Here is a 15,218-nt window from a genome sequence, read left to right as displayed (position 1 = left end):
GTGGCGATAATGCACTTATAAGTCTGCGATCCGCTGTAAAGCAAGAAGAAGAAGATGATGCAGGCTGCTGTGAAGCGCGTTCACAAGAGTTCTAACAGTTCGTACACTGCGTTAATCAGAGGTAAAAAACGATATAAATACTGTTCAGTTTCTTGCACAGACCGATCGTTTCATGTCTTTACACATCAATGTATCGTCACAAGCCACAGGGTTTAATTTGGATTTTTTTTTTTTTTTTTTAGTCTTACTTTAGCCGTGATTCCCATCCACTTACATTATATGAGTGATAGACTGCAACGGTTTGAGTTAAAAATCTTGGTTTGTGTTCTACTGAACAAAAAACAAAGTCACCTACATCTTGGATGCTCTGTGGGTAAGCAGATAAACATCAAATTTTCATTTTTGGGTGAGCTATCCCTTTAATTTTCTTTACTTAAAATGTTTTTAGGATGAAATGTGACCTGCATATGTTTTCACTCAGTGAATGTTCGTCTGTAGAGATAAAGGTGGAAGAACGTCCAGCTAATATGCTTGCATTTAAAGTTTTAGTCACAGCAAGAAAAAGGGCAGATTCTGTGCGTTCGCAGGCATTGGATGTGCCACCGGCAGTGAGGAAGAGGGCCGCTGGCATGCCATGGGCTGAGCACGTCAGGTGCCAACAGAGCCAGACATTATGGAATAAATCAGTCCACTGCGGCTCATCTGACTTCAGCAGAGCTGATGACCTTCCAAGTTCTGATCAGCCTCCAGTTACCACAGCAGATCTCAGATCAGCACTCCTCTCTGCTGCTGGTTTAGCTTGTTAGCTGTTAGTCCCTGCTGGCTCATGCTGTAACGTTATGACAGATAGCATAACATTTTTGCAAGCAACAACACAAGTCACAAATATTTCATTACAGGTACACAGGTAGATGGTAGATAATAATTTTAGAATTTTAGCTCATACTGTCATTTATATATATATATATATATATATATATAATATATATATTATATATATATATATATATATATTTATGATAGATGCTTTTCAAAGTTTTTTATTTACTGACAAATACAGTTTTATTTAAAAAGATTATGGCAGCAATAATTAATCAAAATGCACATTAAATGATGAAAAGTCATTAAATTATATCCAGCATACACTGAAAAAAAGGTTAAATTAGCTAAACTGGTAAAGTTTTTCTTAAATTATATTTAGGGTTTCAATTTTAATTGAGTCTGTATCGAAAATAAATAAATAATACATTCAAAGTAAAAAAAAAAAAAGATTTATTATAAAGATTTACATGTGTTGGATTTAATTATGTACATTAGATTCAAACTAATCACTTAAGTAACAAAAACATTTTGTTCACGTAACTTCAACATCAAAGATAGATTAGCTAATATGAATAGAATTTCACTTAAAAATAAAAAAATCAGTTAAAAAAGTTTAATTTTTGAAATGCATTACTATAAAGAAACTCAAACATTTTATTTTGATGTCTTTTTGAAATGCATCATATTTTCTGTTTGTGTGGGGGGGGGGGGAAAATAACACTACTTTGTGTGTGTTTTATACTACTACTAATAATACTAAAACCCTCAATATTTTCTGCAGTTTATTTATTTATTTATTTATTTATTTACTGTATTTATTTATTTATTTACTGTCTTTTTACATTTAGACTGAACAAAACGGGTTTAAACCAGAAACCGTGATTTTCAAATAGATCTATGGATCTAGCGACATATGATATTATGGTGTTATATTAACATAAATATATTTAAAACATTAATATAAATGGATTTTACAGTAGCATGTAGTTCATCTTATTTTATCATCATTTCCCATAGCCTCATAACTTTATCCCAACAGAAACTTTTCATATTTACACATACAGGCATAGAAGCTTTGTGGCCTCTGCAGAAAACTTTACTGTCTGGTAAAATGCAGATGCTTTCTTGCAGGAGCCCCTGGGTCGAGAGGAGATCGGGGAAGGAAGCTATCATCAAATATAGACAATAATCTGATAATGTGTTATGCATAACTCAGCCAGCACATCTGTCTGAGAGATGGATGGTTTGTTTGTGTTTGTGTGATTCTCACAAACTGAAAGAACTTCTAATGCATCTACTACATTTCTGTCAGTGATTGTTGCCAAATAGATTTAATTACTGATGATGAATCTACTGTACTGTAAATGATGGAGCTGTCAGAGAGAGGTGTTTGTAATTCTATAAAACAGATTCATTTTGCCTCATTAGTGCTGTTTGCTAATGCAACCATCACTGTTACTGTTACTCAGTGATTCGTTCTACAGATGTCAGTGATGCCTCAAACCATGTGACTTGTTGCAGGAGACGAGAAGATTATTTTTTAAGAGATCAGATGCAAGATTTCCACTTAGCAGGTGATAAAACTGTTGCAAAATCCTGACATTATGGTGGTGAGCTTTGCACATGTATTTTCTTCAGAAAAACCAGCATTGAAGTAAATGATTTATGTGGGTTTTTTTTTTTATGATGTGCCTGATGTTACTCGACCTCACATGTGTTTTCCCATCCTGGCTTTTTGAATTATATGTTTAATCTAAAAGTATCTGTAAGCACACAGCTCACTATAAGCATAGTGCTTGATTCCCAACTGTCCTCTTAGAGATGAAATTATATCCAGTGAGACTCTCTGTACAGATATCTGAGAGAAAGTATATACAATTATGTATATTTTCATGCGTTATTTATGTATTACAGCAGGGAGTAAAGAGAGGTACAGTGTGAAGGTAACACATGATGGAGATGCTCTGTCAATCTATCTATCTATCTATCTGTCTGTCTGTCTGTCTGTCTGTCTGTCTGTCTGTCTATCTGTCTATCTATCTATCTATCTATCTATCTATCTGTCTGTCACTCTATCTATCTATCTATCTATCTGTCTGTCTGTCTGTCTGTCTGTCTGTCTATCTATCTATCTATCCTATCTATCTATTATCTATTTGTCTGTCTGTCTGTCACTCTATCTATCTATCTGTCTGTCTGTCTGTCTGTCTGTCTATCTATCTATCTATCTATCTGTCTGTCTGTCTGTCTGTCTGTCTGTCTGTCTGTCCGTCTATCTATCTATCTATCTATCTATCTGTCTGTCCACTCTAATCTATCTATCTGTCTGTCGGTCTGTCTGTGTGTCTGTCCAATCTATCTATCTAATCTATCTCTCTCTGTCTGTCTGTCTGTCACTCTGTCTATCTGTCTGTCTGTGTCTCTGTCTGTCTGTCCTGTCTATCTATCTATCTGTCTGTCTATCTATCTATCTGTCTGTCTGTCTGTCTGTCTGTCTTCTGTCTATCTTTCTTTCTGTCTGTCTATCTATCTATCTATCTATCTATCTGTCTGTCTGTCTGTCTGTCACTCTATCTATCTGTCTGTCTGTCTGTCTGTCTGTCTTGTCTGTCTGTCCTGTCTGTCCTGTCTATCTATCTATCTATCTATCTATCTGATCTGTCTGTCTCATGTCTGTCACTCTATCTGTCTGTCTGTCTGTCTGTCTGTCTAGTCTGTCTTCATCTATCATAATCTATCTATCTATCTCATCTGTCTCGTCCTGTCTGTCTGTCTATCTATCTATCATATCTATCTGTCTGTCTTGTAACTCTATCTATCTATCTATCTATCTATCTATCTATCTATCTATCTATCTATCTATCTATCTCTGTCTGTCTCTGTCGTCTGTCTGTCTGTCTGTCTATCTATCTATCTGTCTGTCTGTCTGTCCACTCTATCTATCTATCTATCTTTAAGTATCTATCTGGTCTGTCTGTCCTGTCTGTTCTGTCTGGTCTGTCTATCTATCATTGTCTTCTTCTGTCTGTCTGTCTGTCTGTCTGTCTGTCTGTCTATCTATAATACTAATATCTATCTATACTGTCTGTCTGTCTGTCACACCTCTATCTGTCTGATCTGTCTGTCTGTCTGTCTATCTATCTATCTATCTATCTATCTGTCTTATCTATCTGTCTGTCTGTAAGCTGTCTGTCTGTCTATCTATCTATCCTATCTATCTATCTAGCTATCTATCTATCTATCTGTCTGTCTGTCACACTATCTATCTGCTATCTATCTATCATGTCTGTCTGTCTGTCTGTCTGTCTGTCTGTCTATCTATCTATCTGTCATGTCTGTCTGTCTGTCTGGTCTGTGCTGCGATGCTATCTATCTATCTATCTATCTATCTATCTATGACTATCTGTCTGTCTGTCACTGTCACATCTATCTATCTACCTATCTATCTAATCTAATCTATCTATACTATTCTGTCTGTCTGTCTGTCTGTCTGTCTGTCTGTCCTGCCTGTCTAATCTCTATAAAAAGTGTAATTCTAGCTAAGCTATCTATAACTTGTCTGTCTGTCTGTCTACTCTATCTATCTATCTATCTGTCTGTCTGTCTGTCTGTCTGTCCTATCTATCTGTACTGTCTGTCTGTCTGTCTGTCTGTCTGTCTGTCTATCTGTCTGTCTGTCTGTCTGTCTATCTGTCTATCTATCTGTCTATCTATCTGTCTGTCTGTCTGTCTGTCCTGTTCTGTCTGTCACTCTATCTGTCTGTCTGTCTGCTCTGTCTGTCTGTCTGTCTATCTATCTATCTATCTATCTAATCTATCTATCTATCTATCTATCTATCTATCTATCTATCTATCAAGCACTATTCACTATTCCAGCTCCTCTACGTCTTTTCTTTTAATTTCACCCAAACAACAATGCCCACTGTCCTCTCATTCATTTATATGCACATACTCTTACACAGCACTATTATATAAGCTCAAATATTGCTGATGCCCACTGTCCTCTACTTATATTTCTCCAGTCTTTCTCAGTTCTGTCTTTCTACTTCCACTACAGCTGAACATCACGATTTTCTCCAAAAGCTGTGTGCTGCAAGTCTGTGATATGTTGGTCTCTAGATGAACTTTCTGGGCTGTTGTGTTGTCTGAAAGTCAAATATTATAAGTTTGCCTGTGTAAACAACTAAGGACACACCTCTCCTCATGATTTGAAGTATTTGTATTTTTACGCTTGTTCAAATAATCCCTATCCTTAAGGGTAAGCAACAGTAAAAGTGATGTTTGACTTAGAAAGCACCACTAATTATGGATCAGACCCTAATTTGCATTGGTGCTACACATCCTCTGGATTTATTAATAGACTCCAGTTACTTTGCCCTATTTATTTCTTGAGCTGTAAACTTTTGTGTGCCATTTCCAATCTGAGATGTCAGTTTTGCTTTTTTGCTTTGCATGAATGCTACAATTGCATTGCATTTAAAGTAGACACTTTATCAGTTCATGGATTCGCTGGGAATCAAACCCATGATTGTTTGAAAAGAAGCCATTAGTAAATATTTGTCTGTGTAAAGGCTGATAACCTTTGGTGAAGATGATAGAACATAATGAATAAGAAAATAATTGTGTACAAAATCGAAGAGCAGGGGTGAATTTGATAGAACAGTTAAATTTGTCTGAACAATCAATAAAACATGTTATCAGTAAAACATCCATTCCCACCGCTGCATCTGTGCAATACTTGTGTAATATTTTGCTAGTAGCTGGTTATTTTGAACAGGCTTGTTTTGAACAGACTGTATCATGATGGCCACTCAAAAACATAACTCTGTTATTCTCTGGATGTGCTTTTACGTGAGGAGATGTGAGACTATAATCAGCGAGCACCTCAGTGATCTTGTTTTCTCTCTTTGCCTTGTTTAATTCCTACCATGATGGTTATACCATGGCTTTCTGATTTATACCATACTGAATGATGTGTATTTTCACATACACGTTATTCACATGATCCAAAATGCACTTGGAGGTGTCCATTACCAGAGATTTTCCTTACTCAAATGCACAATTTACAGGCGTAAACGTGTATAATTTCACCTACACTTACACCAAGTATGTAAGTATGCATTTATTTATTTATTTTTAAATACACTTATTTTATACACTATTTATTTATTTTCACCTACTTATTTATATTATTAATATTTATTTCTTTATTTATTGTTTATTTGTCTATTCATTTGTTTATTTTCTACACTTATTTTACCAAATATTTATTTACACCTGTGCTTTTTTTACACAGTATTATTTATTTATTTATTAGAACTGCACTTATCTATTTTATACACTATTTTGTATTTATTTTTCACCTACACTTATTTTTTCACTTGCATTTTTTTTTTAGATATTATTATTATTATTTATTTATTAATACCTATACTTATTTTATACACTATCATTTATTTATTTACTTTAACCAACACTCATTTTATACACTGTTTTTTTTTTGTATTTATTTTCACTCACACTTATGTATTTATTTATTATTTTCTAAAATGTGATTGTTATGCTTTCAGAAGAACAATAAAGTGGATATCTCACAAGATCTGTCCCAAAACCTAGTGATCAATGGCAGCATCTCATGTATCTTTATTGTATTTACGTGTTGTATTGTTAGTTTTAAATCAATATGAGTTAATACATTTTCTCTGCTTTTCACATGAGCAGTGGTATTTGAGTTGCTGTCTTGTTCCAAATCACACATGATCTGAAGGGAAAATCTGCATGATGTATTTCAGCTTGTTAAATGAATGACCGTATTCCAGTTCTGTGGGAATCCGAGGAGTTTTTGAGGGTACATCATTACTGTGGGCCTGCCAATTTCTTTTCATCTCAGAAGGTCGCTGCCTACTCAATTTGGAATGGCGCTATAAAGTTGTCGTTTATAGTCAAACAGCATTTACCCTGTCAGGAAGTAATGTGTTTGTTCTGCAGGTCTTGTTGGAGCTCCCCGTGGGCTGATGGGATTGTTGCCGAACAGATTGTGCAGGTGTAAGAGGAGCGCTCCTCAACGACGTGGCACCTGTCCAAAGCACTCAACAGCGACACACGGGCCTCCGAGACATGACTGAACGCAAAGAGAACTGCTGCTGCTATAAAACACCATCACATCTCAAGTGAGACACATGCCTGGGGAGGAGAAATATTTTTCACTGACCCTTGAGAGATGCTGTTGCCATTATATCAGTGACAGAGCGATTACTGCAGGATCACATCGAGCCAACAAGCTAATCAGTGTTGATTTCATGCCTTAATTCATTTATGTGCTGCATTTGTGTCCACAGCATACGGCACTGTTCAAGTAATATATGCAATTGCACTTTTTAATTTCTATTTAGATAATAATAATAATACAAACATATTATACACACACAGAGACACACACACAAACATACATACATATATATATATATATAATGCATGTAAAATCATAAATAAGCATTTAATATTGTTTTATATATATATATATATATATATATATATATATATATATATATATATATATATATATATATATATATAATTTATTAAGCATATAACGATCTAATATTGTAATCTCGTTTATATAAAAACGTTTATTAATTATATTATTATAAATATATTATTAACTGATGTATTATTATGTTTTGCTTTGAATTTTGATTCCCCGTCACACTGCTTGTTTACCTCTACATAACAGTGTATTTTGCTTAAAAACATTTGTCATGTCATTCATCCTGTTATACTAAATATTAGAAAAATTAAACACTTTCTTTTTTTCTGTTTTATGAGAATAATTTTATTGAATGCTATGACAGGAGGAGGAAGATCAACAGTGTTCTAGTTCAGAATATATCAGCATGTTAATTTTTATACATTTTCTTTGATTTGGCAAAATGTGATTTATGAATGCATAAAGTCATTCTTTGGTCTATTTTTACAGTAATTGACTTGCAAAGCCAATTTTCAAAATGGAAAAGGCACGTGTTTTATAGATCACTCTAGAACAGTTTTAATTGAACTGTTTTTTTTTTTAAATATTATTTTTCTTTTTCATTTTTTAGTTCCTAAATGATTTTAAACTTCACTTCTAAATGTAATTCCCTCTCTTTCCTCTCCACTTCTCTTCATATGAAGCACTTTGAATTACCGTAAAATGTGCTCTATCAGTAAACTGGCCTCGCCGTGCTACCTGGAAATGAAAGTCTGATGTAAGTACTGGAATATTTTCTTTGTTTCCATCTTTTTTTTATTGCTTTCCCAATATGGCTATTTTATGAAAGATATGATATGATTTACGCAGCGTTGATTTATTGCAGAGGGACCCACCCGAAGGACGCTCTATGATCACAGCTCTGTGTTTTCCTCAGTAGTTCCTTCTGCTATGAGTAGCATTTACACAGAGACATTCGCTAATCGCTACAATAAGAGACATCTGCTTATTACCTGATAATAATGATTATTGCTCTTTTGTGGTTATGTGCAGCCAGCGGAGCATCCATTTCTACAGGGCCTCGTGGTTTATGGCTGATACAAGCAAACTTATGGCAATTTTTCCTTGTGGTACAAAAGAACACTTCAAGTAATCACTGCTATAAAGACCAAAGGACCATAGTGCATTGATGCAAGGTCACATGGTTTATTTGACCTTTTTACATGGTTTATTTTATTGCTTTGATGAAGCTTAAATCAGTTTTATATGGTGGTAATGCCATGTATTACGCTGTCAATGGCCTTGATTTTATATCCATATCATTTTAATTCATAAGCAATAAGCAAAACCTAATTTTTGAGCCTTACACCAGATCTGATGGGACTCTTTTCCTCGAATGAAGCTTAGGGCACTTAACATGTCTCATAAGTTTCATATCTGGTTGAATTGCGTTTCTCATTTGGAGGAGGGTCGTTCCTGATCCTGCTTTACAGTATTGCATAAGAGTTTAATGTTGCTAAGATGTTTTTAAAAGAAGTCTCTTCAGCTCACCAGGGCTGCATTTGTTTGATTAAAAATACAGTAAAATTGTGAAATATTATTACAGTTTAAAATAAGTGTTTTCTTTGTGAATATATTTTAAAATGTAATTTATTCCTGTGAATTTTCAGCATCATTACTCCAGTCTTCAGTCTCACACGATCCTTCAGAAATCTTTCTAATCTGCTGATTTCCTGCTCAAGAAACATTTCTCATTATTATCAATGTTGAAAACTGCTTAATATTTTTTGTGCATTTTTTCAGGATTCTTTGATGAATAGAAATGTCAAAAGAACAGCATTTATTTAATATATATATGTTTTTTGTAACAAAGTAAAGGTCTTTACTCTCACTTTTGATGAGTTTAATGCATCCTAGCTGAATAAAATAAAATAAATCACACTAATCTCAAACTTTTGAATGGCATCTCTTAATATGTTGAATAAAATAATACATTTACAGTTTTTAAAGATGAAAATCAGTTTGCAATTAAATGAATGCAAATGTGATTTTTAAAATAATATCACTAGTTTTAAAGTTTTTGGGGTAATATTGCTTTATTCGATGATAAAGTTAAAATTATAGGTTTTTAATTTTGATATTCATGAATAAATAAACTGATATCACAATTTGTCAAATCAGACACTTTATCTTGTCAACCAAACTACTGTAAATCCCAATTCTTGGGTCATTTTCAAATCTCAATTTCAAAGGCCTTGATTCAGATTCGAGGAAACAAACTGTTCATCATCTCTGGACGAGGAATGTTATGATGCTTTTTGTCTCCTCTTTATCTGTTATTGATGTTGAGATGGTCAGTGGTGAATTTAATTGGCTCCTCGGAGATCGTCTTTCTCTCCCACAGCTACTGTAGAAAGTCCCATGAAAAGGACACAATAAATGGATTTCTGCCAAACCAATTAAATTAGACATAAAATAATGAGTTGAGTTCCATATCCCATAGATGATTTTGTGGGCGTTTGCTGGTATAAAGAAACTCTGTGAACCACAACTACAAGATATCGAACCCCGGAGGGAAGTAAATGGTTATCAACATATGTTTCAGCCAATAAAATGGATTGATCATCTGATAACACACTGCGCCATTTAAGAGAAATGTTTTACTGTGAAAATGACTAATTAATCCCTTAATGAGCGAGGCTGTCAAGTGATTCCTAACTGCTTAACTCATGTTATAATTAGCTCAATATTGTGTTCATTTATACTGTAGAAAATCAATTACATTTTATACAGCATATGGGACCTTTTGAGTCACCAAGAAATGTGAAGTGCTTTAGTTTTACTCTGCATGTGAATCTTTATTAAAACACATTAGACCCACATGTTGTCCTTTCAACTGTTGCCCCAGAGCTGTATGAAAAATTGAACAAAGTTGCTGATTTAGCATGCATTGCTATGCAGTTGCTATCATAGGACATTATTTTGCTGACTTTATTTACAGTGCTGTTGTTGTTTAGGCCGTCACTGTTAGTATTTGTTGTGTGGTGATGTTCACAGATCAACTTTTTATTTCATTTTTATTTATTGTCACAGTTTTTAAAGGTTTACATGTTAATTTTTTAGGTCTATGTGCAACTACACTCTTAAATATAAAAGTGCTTCAAAAGGTTCTAACATAAGATAACAGAAAAGTTCTTCAGATGTTAAGGGTTCTTTATGGAACCATTTAGACAAAAAGGTTCTTCTATGGCATCATGAAGCACCTTTATTTTTAAGAGTGTACTGTCCTTAAGTCTTAATTCGCAAAATAAAGGTCTTCAATCTGAAGAAAGTCATAAATTCATAATCATGGCATTAAATGTTGCATGCACTTGCCATCCATGCAACCAGTACAAATAGCTAAGCATCCTTAAATCAAGTTGCATTTACTTGAGATGTATAATGAAGATAGTTAAAGTCATGTTTTCTGAGAAATTGAGCAAAATTAAGTGTTTATGCTTAAAGCATGAACAAATATTTGTCAGTGCGGTATGAAAACTTGCTTATCTTTCTGAGTTGGATATTCACTGTAAATACAAAACAAACAAACAGAAAAACAGAAAAGGTCCTGGTAATTTTCTGCCTGGATATTATATGTTAAGTTTAAGGATATTTCTGTAATCCTAAAATGCAACACAATGCAATGCATAACTGAAAATACACCTGAAAATCAGTACGAAAAAATTCCCATTTTCGCAAAACAGGACTTTAGATCTTGCGTCACTTTGCTTCTTAATGTATCTTGATTATGTAGATAAATTGCACAAGACAAAACAAGACAAAAATACTGAGGAAGAGGATCTCTTTTTGCAATGTGATCAGAAGGTACAGTAATAGTCCCATATTCTTTTTTTTTTTTTTTAACTTGGTGTGTGAAATGAAGTAAAAAAGTATCAAACACGCTAAACGCTTCAGTAATCCTATCCTTGCGCACCAACTTCCATCTGCAGATGTGCAGCAGGTTTGCTCAGTCAAATAGATGCATATGTGTGTGTGCTGATAAAAGGTGAACATACTGTACCTCTAAATCAGAGCTGACTCTGCTGCTTGTTCTTTACAGAATGACACTGGATCAATAGTCTTCCCCAATGCCAACCACTCCACAGATCTAACTCAGCCCTCTACGGCTGTCACCCCACAGAGAGGCACTGTCATTTAATCGCTCGGGTAATTATAAACAGCAACTTTCAGGGAGAATCTTGACAAGTTAGTGATAGATGCAACCATATGTTCTCTGCCTGTGCTGCCTAAGCAGCGTTAGTAGAGAGAGATTTTGTCATTAGCTACACTCCTCTTGTCTCATCAGCAATTCTCTTTTTGTTCCCAGCCAAGTTGAAGTATATATGCATGACGATATTGGAGCATGCAGCGAGCAAATTAGTACCAAATGAAATTAAAATTAGCTTTGGTGAGTGAAATGGAGCATGAATTCAACATTTTGTTTCTTAATACATGATTCTTGTCTTGTTTCGAATTATTAAAGTTGTACTTCACCCAAAAATGAAAATTTGCTAAAATTGTACTCATCCCCAGGCCATCCAAGATGTAGATGAGTTTGTTTCTTCATCAGATTTGGAAAAATGTAGCATTCCATCACTTGCTCACCAGTGGATCCTCTGCAGTGAATGGGTGCCATCAGAATGAGAGTCCAAACAGCTGATAAAAACACCACAATAATAATCCACACCACTCCAGTCCATCATTTAATGTCTTGTGAAGAGAAAAAAAAATGTTTGTAAGAAACAAATCTATCATTACAACAATCACAACAATTTTAACATCAAACTGTTGCTTTCAGCTAAACTGCAAGTCCTCTATCCATATTTCTCCAGTAAAAAACTCAACCGTTTAAAGTAAAAATGTCTTAATAGATTTGTTTCTTACAAACATACAATTTTTCTCTTTGCCAGATGTTAGCTGATGGACTGGAGTGGTGTGGATTACTTGTGGATTATTGTTATTTTTTTTATCAGCTGTTTGGACTCTCATTCTGATGGCACCCATTCACTGCAGAGGATGGTAAATACTAGTACTCAATGAGGGTCAGTACATTTCAGCAAATTTTCATTTTTGGGTGAACCATTCCTTTAAAATGTAAGTTTAACCTTACATTTTTGTCTAATTGAATGATGTTAACTGGTAAATAAGTCGGGTTATGCAAATATACAATGGGTTGTGAATGCTGTTTAGTGTTTGTTTTTAGGAACTGGAATGTAATACATTCAAGTTGCAAGGGAGTCCTCTTTCACCTTTATTATTTATCCTTGCAATAGAACCATTCGCCATAGCAGTGAGGGCGCATAATGATATTTATGGAATCCATCATTTGGAACATAGATTAGCATTATTTGCAGACGACATTATCTTGTTCCTTACAAATCTGAGTAGCTCTGTCCCCGCACTCCTGGATCTCATTGAGACTTTTGGAAAAATATCTGGATATAAAGGTAATCATTCCAAATCATCTATAATGTTACTTAATGAATCGGAGAGGAAAAATAACCAAGATTATGCTTCTATCTTCGATTCAACAGATAATTTTACATATTTGGGTATAAAATTGTTCATGAGATAAATAAGATTGCTCAGGTAGATTATGACCCAATTATGGAAGCATCACCTCATCAGTAGAACGCTGGACATCTTTACCCTTCTCAATGACTGGCAGAATAAATATTCTAAAGATGAATATACTTCCAAAATTTCTCTATTTGTTCCAAAATATTCCCCTACCCCCTCCCTCATCTTTGTTTACTTGAATTAAGAAATTGTTTACTAACTTTAATTGGCAAAATAAACGTCCCAGGCTACGTTTACTTTATTATACCTACCAATCATGTTCTATTACACCAAGGTTACTATTGCACTTATACCTGTATTCGGCAGATCACAAATACCTAAGAAAAAACACGGACAACCCTATTGTATTGAACATGATTAATATTTGGTTCGATTCTTGTTAATATTTGAACATGAACCCCTCATGGTGACGTTTCAGTTCTATTTAAGGTAATGCTAATTTTAAACCAGGGAAATGTGATGCAGGGTTTCAGATATGGGCTAAAAGGGTTAAGGAAAGTGCAAGACTTGTACAATGAGGATGAAGTATTTATGTCCTTTGCAGAAACATCAACCAAATATTGCATACCAAAGACCCATTTTTTCAAATATCTACAACTTAGAAGCTTTATATCCTCATCTCAAAATCATTCATTAGATATTCCTGTCATCTCCCCATTAGAGGCAGCAATTATAGGTCACTGTTATGATAAAGGTTCATTTTCCTCATTGAATGAATTGTTTGTATCTGGGTCTAATGAATCCTCAGAATCTAAACTAAGATTATGGAAAGAAGATGATGAAATGATGAAATATCTCTAAAGGATTGGAATGAGGCATGCAAGAAGGCTCAGATACAAACAGTGAACAGTAGCTTGAAACTCATACAATATAAATGGCTGATGCGAATATATATAACTCCTGCTATGTTGCACAAGTTTAATGATAATATTCCTGATACCTGTATAAAGTGTAATGTGGCAAAAGGTACACTGTACCACTGTATATGGGAATGTGAGAAAGTGAAGTCTTTTTGGCAATGTATAATTGATATGATTGACCAAATCCTGTCAAAGAAATTACCACTGGATCCTAAGCTTTTTATTCTGGGTATATATCCTATAAGTCCTCTCTTACAAAGCAAAGAGGTCAGATTCATTGAAATGTGTATTTTACAAGCTCTTAAAAAAGTCTTAAATTAATACTCTTAATTGGAAAAATATTAATGAGCCGAGAATTGAAAGGTGGATCAAAGAATGGCGTCAAACATATCAATGGAAAAGATCACGTATATTGTCAAAAAGAAACAAAATGTTTTTGAAGATGTCTGGAGACCTTTTACTAATTTCTTAAAGCACAATGTTAATGTTGGTAGCCTGTTACAACAAGCTCTGAGGGAGTAGAGTATTATCATGATCTTCTTTGCAGACTTGGGAAACACTCTTTACTTGATTTAGGTATCTTTACCATTTTAATTGAATTTTAACTTTAATTTGTATTTTTTTTCTTTCTCTTCTTTTGTTCGGGGATTGGGTGATGGGTGGGAGAATAGGGTGTAAAATGTTTGCTATATTTACATGATTATTACTAAATGTGTAATCTGCTGTAATGTGCAAACTGAAAAAGGAAATAAAAATATTGTTCAAAAAAGATACAGAGAACTCCACGCGGTGACACATTTCTGCTGTTGAGACACCAAAGGAACAACATGATGAGTCTGTGTTTTTGTGACAAAAGCCATTTCAGCAGTTAAACAGCTACAAATAATTCATTTAAATGTACATTTATGCATTTGGCATTTATCAGCATTTAGCTGGAAGAACAAAACAGTGCAGGAAACATATTTATGGCCAATTAAGCCATGATATATACTTAATGCTATGCATTATAGATAATAAATGTTTGCTTTATATTAAAACAGAGGCCTTGTTTATCCCTATTGTTACTATCATCATCATCATGGTCTTGATCTACATTATTAGCAGTAGAGTGTGTGTGAAAGGAGAGGGTTGATTGATTTTGCCATTGTCAGGGTTAATAACCCAGGGAATTGGGCACTTGTTGAATAATGAAATTCTCAAAACAAGTAAATATTGCATTTTGGACACACTTTTTTTAAGTCAATTGGCTTGAAAACTCATTAATGAAAAGGCTGTTTACAGCCAGTCTGATCTGGGAACAACTGCATGGTGGCATTGAGGCTGAAAGTAAATCTGGTTTTTATGAGCATGTTAAGTTCCACAAATTTTCTTAAATGCAGATAGATTGACAGATAGACTGATTCTTAAAATATATTCTTTTATCTTACACTAAAGAAAGAAAGTAAATGATA

General features: G+C 34.2%; 1 long non-coding RNA gene across 3 annotated transcripts; it reads left to right on the top strand.

Annotated features, from left to right (window-relative positions):
• The first annotated feature begins 314 nt into the window (after positions 1–314).
• On the top strand, positions 315–8,836 carry LOC109100344. Of its 3 annotated transcripts, none has more exons than XR_006156218.1 (4): positions 315–373; positions 6,811–6,992; positions 7,993–8,066; positions 8,175–8,836. It is a non-coding gene; the product is annotated as an uncharacterized LOC109100344 (long non-coding RNA). The 3 variants fall into 3 exon arrangements; XR_006156217.1 differs by lacking the exon at positions 315–373 and adding an exon at positions 6,379–6,715; XR_006156216.1 differs by lacking the exon at positions 315–373 and having other exon boundaries at positions 6,379–6,992.
• Positions 8,837–15,218: the final 6,382 nt, after the last annotated feature.

The sequence above is a fragment of the Cyprinus carpio genome, chromosome B13 (assembly GCF_018340385.1).
Source record: "Cyprinus carpio isolate SPL01 chromosome B13, ASM1834038v1, whole genome shotgun sequence".
NCBI classification, from domain to species: domain Eukaryota; kingdom Metazoa; phylum Chordata; class Actinopteri; order Cypriniformes; family Cyprinidae; genus Cyprinus; species Cyprinus carpio.
The sequence above is the reverse complement of the archived record's forward strand: the minus strand, read 5'-3'. Positions and strand labels throughout refer to the sequence as shown.